Source organism: Callospermophilus lateralis, chromosome 2, assembly GCF_048772815.1.
Source record: "Callospermophilus lateralis isolate mCalLat2 chromosome 2, mCalLat2.hap1, whole genome shotgun sequence".
Taxonomy (NCBI): Eukaryota; Metazoa; Chordata; class Mammalia; order Rodentia; family Sciuridae; genus Callospermophilus; species Callospermophilus lateralis.
The window spans coordinates 134,671,827-134,683,320 of record NC_135306.1 but is presented as its reverse complement, the minus strand read 5'-3'; positions in this window follow the sequence as shown (position 1 = coordinate 134,683,320).

The window sequence follows — 11,494 nt, the reverse complement described above, 5'->3', positions numbered from 1 at the left end:
TCCCACTCCTCTTTGAGATGTTTATTAACTCAGCTTAGGCCTCTCCATTTGGCCCTGGACAGGAAGGTACAAAACTCATTTTTCTCTCCAATCAAGCAAGGTCTCAATATGATTTAGACAATGGCGCTAATTGGCTGACTAACCATTCTTGGGGACTTACATAACTTCTGTGAGTGCTCCAGAAAATGGAGGGAACTTATCTATATTCAGTCCTTTTCTTTCTTTTGCTCTAAATCCTCTCTCTGCTCTTCCTGTTCACCTGCTCAACTCTTCCTGGCCACTAAGCCCTCTATGGACCATTCTTAACTCCATGATCCCAAGGCTTCACGTTTTGATCCAGCAAATGAGTCTCCTCCCTATTTGTCATCCCACCTCATGCCCCACATCTACCTCCAGCACCTCTGGCACCTCATAGCTCTCCCAATCTGGACCTTCCTAGTCCTCCACATACCTGCTCTCATGGACAGTCTCCCAATCTTCCCAGCCTGCTCCTGTTCCCTCTTGCTCTCCCAATGATACCACTCTTCTTTACTGGCTCTGGAGCTTCTGATTTCACTATACTTAACATTGACCACCTGTACCATACTCTCAACCTTACTTACAAACTCCTTAACCAAACATATCTGAAACAAAATAAAACCATCTGCTGGCTATGCTTCTCACTACTAAAAATGACTAGCTGTGCTGGAGCATTATCTGTGTGCACCTTATGGCCTGATGCAAGCACTTCCTTACACACATACAGCCACTTAATCCCTACTTTCAGACTCTCATAATACCTACAAATATCAAGCTAACCTCTTGTTCTACAAAGACTCCACCAATCACTGGACCTCTCCTCATACACCTAGACCTCACCAAGGCCTCAACCCTTTGCTTTTCAACAATGTCCAAAACCCCAAGCAGACTCCTCAGAACCCTCAGGTTCTCTGGGCCTCCTCACTTCTCTGTCTCTCCATACTTCCTAAATGCTGTCCCCAACTAGGAGAGAACCCTCTCCTCCTCTATGGCCTTTATATATATACACAAAACAACTCCAATACCTCTCCCCTTTAACTTGTCAGTACCACCAATTCTAAGGCCCAATTGTTCTTTGACCCTGCCATCTTCCTCATCTCTACTAATAATGTTTCATAATTTTTTGTGTCCAAACCTGGCCTAATTACCAACAGGGGGAAAATAGGGCTAAAAAGCCCTAGGCAGCAATTTCCCAGGCCTAGGCCAGGAGGAAGCTAGCACAGGAATGCAAAATGGCAGACTCAACAGCGGGCCTAAGACTGAAAAAAAAAAAAAAAAAGATGTCTCTTTAACTTTAGAGCTTTTTTCTCTCTTTCTCTCTCTCGCTCTCCTCTTTCTCTCATGTTGCTTTACTAAAATAATTCATGGCCATATCATTTTTTTCTAGGACTCTTGTTTTTAAAATTCTGAGCTCATGAGTTTTATTCTGTGCACCTAAGTTAAAATTTCTGATCAGACCTATTTTATCCAACTATAAAAGTTTTTTTTTTTTAATTTTTTTTAAGGAGAGAGAGAGAATTTTTTAATATCTATTTTTTGGTTTTCGGTGGATATAACATCTTTATTTTACTTTTATGTGGTGCTGAGGATGGAACCCAGAGCCCTGCGCATGCCAGGTGAGCACCTTACCACTTGAGCCACATCCCTAGCTCTAAAAGTGTTTTTACACTGTGCTTTATTCAGAGGAAAATTTACAAGGGTTAACTTTTAATAAGTTTTAAAACTTATAAGGCCTTTACTTATTTGTTCTGTGTACTGTCTTGTTTACACAGGTATATCAGAATCAACATATAAAGTGCTCAAAATTCAAAAATATTGATCCAAATACCTTTGATTCATGTGATTCAAAATTTCAATTTAAATTGGGCAAACAAAGATAATGAAGCCATTAAAATCACTAATCCACATTGTTTTTCCAGATGATCAGATAATGGGAAATGTCCTTTTCTATTAAATATTTTAAGTACAATGTCCATTGCTTCTAATGTTCATTGCTGCTTCTAGGATTTTTCTTCAACAGAAAAAAATGACTTATAATGTTAACTAAACTTGGTTTTCATGGGTAACCTAAATTAAAAATGAGTAAATTAATTTTAACGTAAATTGGATACATACTCAGCAAACTTCACAAATCAGGGAAAAGACCTGAGCTGGGTTTTGAAGTTTGTGTTCCTCCCAGGTCTTTTGTTAGCACAGTCAGTTATTTCAACTTTCATGTACTGACATGAAGTAAAAATCTAAAACATTGGTTCACTCTTATCTATGAAGATAATTTCATTATATATGCATTTGTTTGGTCTCATTACATAGTGAAACTAAGTCTTAAAGAATTTAGTGTTTGCACCTGTTTTAAAGTCTTAAATGATTAATTTATAACTGGCTAAACAAATAGTTGTCATTTAGATTATAATGGTATAGGTATAATTGACACCAGAAACATACGTGACTAGGTATATGTATACATCTGATTACTATATCCATCTAAGCCTTATCTAAGTGTTATATAAAATTTATAAAATTAAAGTTTATGTAAATTTACTAGCAAGCTAACCAGTAAGTGCTCTCTTTTGTGTATGGTCATACAAAGACCACATTGTTATTTAAAGATCTGTCTTATATTTGTTTACTTAGACTAAGTCAATTTCTGATCATTAACACTGTTTCCTAAATGTATAAGAGATTTAAGGCTATTCTTTAATTTTGTTAACCCATGCAGACCCATAATTATTGTTACTGTACACCCTGAATCCTAAATTGTAAGTCTCAGATTTATATAGAAATAATAAATTAAGTTGATATTTATTCATGTTATTTAATGTTTTATAGTTAGATAATGTTTCATAATTTCCTGCATCCAAACCTGGCCTAATTACCAACAGGGGAAAATAGGGTTAAAAAGCCATATGCAGCAATTATTTAATGTTAGATAGCTAGATAAAGTAAGCCGTTGTCAGTAAGTTATATATACAATTTTGTGTTACTCTTCATACTGAAATTGGAATTTAAATGCATTTTTAAAAGATAATGAGAATCTAATCCATTTAAAGGTAATATTGTGAAACAAAAACATTTTGCCACTTATCTACACAAAAGAAAAGCTAAAAGCTCTCAGCATTTCTCTGACCAAACCATATGGAAACTTTGGAGACTGATAGAGTTTGGACCTCTAACCTTAGAGCATTGAGGAATAACAAAATATTTTACCATGTCTGTTAAGACTCCAGAATGGTAGAGTAAGGACCCCCCCCCCAAAAAAAAAATAATGATCTCATCCATGAAAACAATGACAAAATTTACTAAGTAATTTTTTTTAGAACTCTAATTTAGCTAGCCTTGCAATAATCCAAAAAGTAGTTGTTCTATAAAAGAGCTAAATGTTGCTTAGAACATCAAGCTGTGTGGCATTTTAATTTGCTCTATTTTCATTCTCACTGGCTAAATGGTTGCTATGAAATCCAGCAGTCTAAAACTGCAAAGGGCAGAATCATTTTGGAATTTTTTAAAAATCCTCATCGCCAGTTTGATGGCACTACTGATCTTTCTGGCAACTCCTTGAAAGAGCTCCATTTTCATGGGTTATGGGTTATGTGACCTATTCAAAATTTATTTGTTAAAAATCTTGTCTAAAATGTTTGCTGAAAATAGTCAGCAATGATAGTTTTATATGGCAGCTGCCTGAGGAGGCGGTACCAATTGTAGCAGATAAGAATAAAAACTTTAACAGAAGACCTGAACTGTGAAATTGCTGAGTCAAAACCACAGAAATTCTTAAGGAACTCTAAAAAAGTCACATGGCATGAACAGGATTTTGTGCTTGTGAAGAATAAGCAGAGAAACTAACCCCAATTTGTCACTACTACCCAAACTTGAGGACTGATGCAAGCAGAAAGAGATTAATGTATGGAGGATATGCCATAATATACTTAGGGAATCTCAAGACAGAATACAAGGATTATTCATTCAGGGATATATAGAAATCTTCATTTAACTAGTAGCTAAACACAAAGCTAACAGCAGGAGCTACATATAATAGGGATTGAAGAATTTGCAGAATTAGTCAAGGAAGTAAATTTTTTTTAATTTTTATTTACTGTTATTCATTTGCTGAATAACAGTAAATGACTAACAAAAGGAATCCTAGGAAGGGGAGAATCTCACTTCTAGAGTTCACACATTATAGAAGAATAGCTCATATTTGGGTAGAGGGAAATACATTAGAAAATGACAATTTGGAAGACTTTAGACTTATTCAACAAAGACATTAATGGTGATAAATGTGTTCCAACTATAAATTTTAAAAGGGAATCATGCATATCAACCTTTTTTTTTTTTGTCATTGTCGCAAAATTCCTGGGATAAAGACATGCATGTTCCAGTACATGCATTCAGTAACATTCCTTCAATGAGGCCCTACCTTCTACAGTTTCCACCAAATTCCCAATAAGGCTATCAGTTATTGTGTCATCTTTTCATTATTGTGACCTCATCACTGTGATCAAAATGCCTGACAAGAACAACTTAAAGGAGGTAAGATTTATTTTGGTTCAGTTGCAGAGGTCTCAGTTAATGGTCCACTGACTTTATTGCTCCAGTTCTGAGATGAGGAAGAACACTATTGTAGAAGGATGTGTTAAGAGGAAAGCTGTTCCGTTTATAGTGGGGATGAGAGAGATGTCCAAGGGAAAGATATAGTCCCTAAGGTATACCTCCAGTAATCTACACTTCAGTCAACCCTACCTGCACATAGTTTCATCACCTCCCAATTATTAACCAACAAATGGATTAATCCACTGTCTAGCTCAGAGCCTTATGATTTAATCATGGCCTAAAAATTCCACCTCTGAACTTTGTTGTTTTGGGAATCTTGTTTTAAACACATGAGCTTTTGGGGTTCCATATCAAATTATAAAAGTTATTAAGCTACTAATAGTTTAATCCATTGATGAGGTCAGAGCTTTCATGATTCAATCACTTACCAAGAGTTCACTTCTGAACCTTTGCTGCATTGGAGACCAAGGTTTCAACACATGAGCCATTGGGAGACATTACAGATTCAAACCATAACACTATGTCTAAGCAATAAAAAGAAAATATGAGACTGGACCAGGCATAGTGGCACATGCCTGTAATCACAGCAGCTTGGGAAGCTGAAACAAGAGGATCTTGAGTTCAAAGCCCGCCTCAGCAAAAATGAAGTACTAAGCACTCAGTGAGACCTTGTCTCTGAAAAAAAATACAAAATAGGGTTGGAGATGTGGCTCAGTGGTTGAGTGCCCTTGAGTGCAATTAAACAGACTTATTGAACCAAGTACAACTTAGGGAATGGAGAAGTACAGTGTCAAATGAAAGATTAACTATAAAAGTTCAACAACAGAGTAGGCCTTACACAAGAAGAATCAGTGAATTTTAATATTGGTCAATTGATATTATCCAGACTATGGAATAGAAAAGGCAAAAAAATGAAGAAAAATAACCAGAGTCTCAAATATGTACAATATTATCACACCTTACCAGCATACATATAACAAGAATTCCAGAGGAAAAGGAGAGAGGACAAAAGGGAGAAGAATATTTGAAGATACATGTCTGAAAGTTTCTCAGATTTGGTGAAAACATTAAGCTACACATCTGAGAAACTCATTGAACTCTAATTAGGATGAACTCAGGTATTAACAGATATACATAATAAAAGTGTCAAAAGCAAAAATCAATAAGAAAATCTTAGAAGCAGACAAGAATGAAATGTCTCGTCATGTACAAAGAAGTCTTTTAAGAGTGGCACATAAATATGGAGGCCAACAATTAACAGTTGGACACTTTCAAAGTAATGAATGAAAACCATTATCAACCAAAAAGTTTATATTTTGCATAATTCTTCAAAGAATAAGAAAATAATTCTTACAATTTTCAAGTATGTAGGCATTTTAAAAAGGCAGAGCATTGTTTTGCATACTGTAATATCACTATTATGATTGTCTGATGGAGTTGAAAATGTGTCCCATCAGATTGTTTTTACCCATATCTGTTCTTGGCTTAATATACTTTGGATCATAGAAATATAAATATAAATATTTAAAGCCTTTCTCTTTATTTGATCTATTTATTTCCCTACAAAATAAGTACTTTTGAGATTTTAATTTTAAAATAAGGAATTTAGGAAATTTGTGTTTGCCAATGAATAGGATTTAGATGATATTTTGAACTCTAAGTTAATGTTGTAATGTGTTCATAATTTTGAAGACTGTAAGATGGTGTAAACATTGAGTGACATGAATTTTAGGAGGACAGAGGATAGTCTTTGACAGAATAATCATTTTTAAAGGTTTTTACATCTTAATTCCTGGAACTATTAGTATGTTAGTTACATGTTAAATGGGAATTAAGGTTGCAGATGGACTTAAAATCTTTTTTTCCTCCTTTTTTATTTGTTCTTTTAGTTTTATGTGAATATAGATATATTTTGACATGTCATAGTATGATATTATGTCCCATTCTTGTTGTTGTACATGATGTGGAGTTATAATGGTCGTGTATTTATATAATAGCATAGAAAAGTTAATGTCTGATTCATTGTGCTGTCTTTTCCATTCCCATTCCCCCATCCATTCTCCCCATTCCCCTTGTCCATTCTGGTGAACCTCTATTCCCCAACCCTGCCTATTGCGAGTCAGCATCTGCACATCATAGAGAACATTCTGCCTTTGGTTTCTGGGATTGGTTTATTTCACTTACCATGATAGCTCCCACTTCTATCCCTTTACTGGCAAATGCATTAATTTCATTCTCCTTTATGACTGATATTCCATTGTGCATATGTACCATATTTTCTTTATCTATTCATCTATTGAAGTGAACCTAGGTTAGTTCCACAGCTTAGCTATTGTAAATTGAGCTGTTATGAACAGTGATATATTTTCTTAATTCTTTTTATTTTTTCTTGGTACTAGGGATTGAACTCAGGGGTGTGCTGTACCACTGAGCTACCTCTCCATCAATATAGTGCTGATTTAAGTTCTTCCGGTATATGCCAAGGAGTAAGATTACTTGGTCAAATGGTGGTTCCTTTCCAAGTTTTCTAAATAATCTACATACTACTTTCCAGAGTATTTGCATCAATTTGCAGTCCTACCAGCAAAATATGAGTATACCGTCTTCTCCACATCCTTGGCAACATTTACTGTTACATGTATTCTTTATTTTTTCTTATTTTCTTAGTTGTTGATAGACCTTTATTTATTTATATGTGGTGCTGAGAATCGAACCCAGTGCTTTACACATGCTAGGCAAGCACTTTGCCACTTAGCCACAACCCCAGCCCCATTACTTGTATTATTTTTTTTAAGAGAGAGAGAGAGAGAGAATTTTTAATATTTATTTTTTTTCTTAGTTTACTGCGGACACAACAACTTTGTTTGTATGTGGTGTTGAGGATCGAACCTGGGCCGCACACATGCCAGGCGAGTGCTCTACCGCTTGAGCCACATCCCCAGCCCTTACTTGTATTCTTGAAAATTGCCATTCTGACTGGAGTGAGATGAAATCTCAGTGTAGTTTTAATTTGCATTGCTCTAATTGCTAGTGACGTTGAACATATTTTTATATATTTGTTGAATATTCATATTTCTTCTTCCGTGAAGTATTTGTTCAGTTCCTTTGCTCATTTATTGTTATTTGTTTTTTTGATATTAAGTTTTTTGAGTTCTTTATATATCTTGGAGACTAATGCTCAATCTGAGTTGCATGTGACAAAGATTTTCTCCTGTTCTATGGCTTCTCTGGACTTAAAATCTTTAATCAGCTGACCTTAAAATAGAGGTTACCCATAAAGATATAGGGAATATCAGTGGAGCTGTAGAGGGAAATTGAGAGGGAAGGGGGAGGGATAGAAAAAGGAAGAAAATGTAAAATGAATTTGGTAAAATTACACTATGTGCATGTATAAATACACTACAGTGAATTCCACCTTTATATATATCTATAAAGCACAAATTAAAAATTAGTGAATGAAAGGAATACTAGTAGAGTACAGCAAGGCAAATGGAAGTGGAGAGAGGAGAGGGAAAAGTGGGACATGAGACTGAAATAAAGTAACATTCCATGAATGTATGATTAGGTCATAATCTAGAACTATAATGTACTAATAAAAGCATAAAAAAGAAAAATAGGTATTACATGGGATAGCAAGATAGGTTTAATGTCATCTCAAATTTCCGGAAAAGTGGAAGAGCCAGAAATTAATGATGTTAAGTCAAAAGAATTTGACCTGATATTGTTGACTTTGAGTATGGAGAAAGGAGTCTATAATCTGAGGACTGTGGGCAGTTTCTGTAAGTTAAGAAGGGAAGGAAACATTTTCCTCTAGAGACTTCAAAAAAAGAACACAGTGTGTTCACAGAATTCAGTGTGTTTCTCTGACACATTGAATTGAGCCCAATGAGATCAATGTTAGTGAGTGTTGGACCATGGAGCTCTAGTAATATGGAGCTCTAGTAAGGTAATAAATTTGTATGTTTTCAAGCCACCGTGATTGAGGTAATTTCTTGGAGTAAGAAGAAAAAAACCAATATGCTTACTTAATGGGATGTCATGAAGAATAAATTAATGTATATATGTAACATTTTCAGCCAGTGAGAGTTTAAATAATAGAAATTCATATTTTCTCTATAATCTCTTTTACTTCTCAGATGTTAATAATATAAAGAGGAGAATTAAAAACCACAGTATTAGTATTAAACCTTTAGTTTTCATACTACACTACTAGTATTAAACCTTTAGTTTTCATGTCATATATCTCTTCCAGGCATATTTTTTGAAATTTATTTTCAGTTTATTACCATATTTGCATTATTTCTAAATAATATTCTGAATGTTTTACTTTGATAATCCTGTCATACTTTTATCCAGTTTTAGTTTCTTAATTTTATCTAGAGTAATATATTTCTTAATTCTTTTTATTTTTTCTTGGTACTTGGGATTGAACCCAGGAGTGTTGTACCACAGAGCTACCTCCCCAGACCTTTTTATTTTTCATTTTGAAACAAGGTCTCACTAAATTACAGAGGTCTTTGCTTAGATGATGAGGCTGGCCTTGAACTTGCAATCCTTCTGCCTCAGCCAAGTCACTGGGATTACAGGCTTGCACCACTGCACCTGGATCTGAATTCTAAAAGTTCTATGATGTCTTTTTTGGGATGACAACTCATGTGGGTCTTAAATTTTGGAGCCAAACACCCTTTCCTAAGTTTTTCTCATAGTTATAACTCTAGTATTTCCTGTTATTTGGTCTTGCAAAAGAGAAGTTAGAAGCTAGACTAATTTTTCTCTGTAGATTTTTTTTTTCTCTGAATGCACGTAGAGTTTTTCTAAATAATTCTGTTAAAGATGTTACTAACTTTCCTATCATAACCTTTTTTTTTTTAGAGTAGATATGCTGGCCAACCTTCTCATGGAAAACAATTACAAACACAGGATACAATTCTTCAAAACTTATCATAAATGCACAAATGCAATATCATCAGAAATACCAATAGGACAAAATCTATGTGAAAATACAAAATCGCATTTCCAGAGCTGGGAATGATCTTTGCTTGAGATGATCATGAGCTTCAGTTTTCACAGTGAGCAGGAAAAAAGTAAAAAATTTCAGGGTTTGCTCAAGGTGAAATTTTTGAGACAGTTTTTTCTCCATTCCTTTGTTAAATGGGAAAAACAAAATACTTTTTTTTTAAAAAATATAAGAATCAATAAAAATAAGTGTATATTGCCCTTCCTTTTTTTTCCTCCTTATCCCTCATTAAGACTATAAGAACTATTGTGTCAACCTAAATAACATTCACAGAGAGTCTCCCATGATTAATAAGTCTATTTGGGAATAACAGAGTATTTCAGTGGAAATATATGTGTCATAGTAAGCTATAGATGTATTCAAGGATATTTAGGCAAAGAAAAATTTTTATTAGGTCTCCCTACCCACCCCACCAAAAAAAAAAAGAAAGAAAAAAGAAAAAAAAGGTGAGAAATTTACAAAATCTACTTGGATATAAAGTTTATTTGTGTTGGAGATTAGTGGTGTGGCTGGAGTGTGTGTCTCACTGGTGGAAGTGTCATTGCAGGCAGGTAGAATGGTACCTAGGATAGTGGCACATGCTTCCAAGTACAGTTCCCTGGAGGACTGAGACAGGAGGATTTAAAATTTGAGGCCAGCCTGAGCAACTTAGCAAGACCATATCTCAAAATAAAAAATAAAAAGTGCTGGATATAGGTCAGTGGTAGGGAGTCTCTAGGTTCAATCTCCAGTACTACTACATAAATAAATAGTAGGATGGTGATTACTAGAGGGTAGGGGCATTAAAATGTTGGATGAAGGTAAGTTGATGAGAGAATCTTGTATACATTCATTGAAATCTCACACTAAGCACCATTTTTATGTACAATTGATACACACTAATGAGAAAAATATAACATTTCCAAAAAGATAGTCATGAAATTGCTTATTTTGTAGTAGGATATAATAGTGGTAAGATATTCCTTTTATTTCAACAAATATAAAAAGGAATAAGTAATATGATTATATTTTAAAAACATTGGAAAGGTGTGGAATCAAATGAGCCTATATAAATTAAAATTTTAAGACAAAAGAACTCTTCCTTGTTGAGTTATTAATCTTTTTTTTTCCTTTGGGTGCAGCAGAGAGACTCTACTAGGTATAAATAAGCAAATAAATGAATAAGCAGAATTTTTAAAAGCTTCTGCATGGGCTGGCATGAAAATTGGAATTGAGAGAAGAAAAAGGTAAACATCCAATTTTTCCTAAGGTGCACAAGATAAGGTGGCATAAGAATCTTGGAACTATACCAGAAAGGCTGAGTAAAGAGTTCCCTAAATCTTACAATGCTTGTAACTCAAAGTCCTATTACTAGAAAGGTCATGAAAGCAAATAAACTAGAAACACAAATCAAGATGTATTCTTGAAATATTTGTCAGTTATCTACTTATATCCCTGAACCTGCTAAATACACGATTGGATTACAGTAGTTAACTCTTTGCAATTTGGTGTTCAGTGTAGTTTTTCAACAGAATAATGTAAGTCAGAAAATAATATGATGATATCTTTAAAGTAGTCAAAGGAAATGGGAAACCTCTCAAAAAATGAAGAATAGAGGGATTAGCAGAATATGATAGCATCAGTTACAGGATGGATTTTGGGTCTTTCTAAATCACCACATGGATACAGGGCAGTGGGAGAACTCCAAGAATGGTAGCATAAATTTGTTGAAAAGCCTGGTATACTAATGTAGAACTACAACTTATTGGTGACTGAGTGCAAGGGACCTGTATAATAAGACCTTAAGAAGTTAAAGCTGTTTATTCTCATTATTTTATTTTATTTATTCTTTTTGTACTGGGGAGTGAACTCAGGGTCACTTGGCTACTGAGCCACATCCCCAGCCCTATTTTGTATTTTATTTAGAGACAG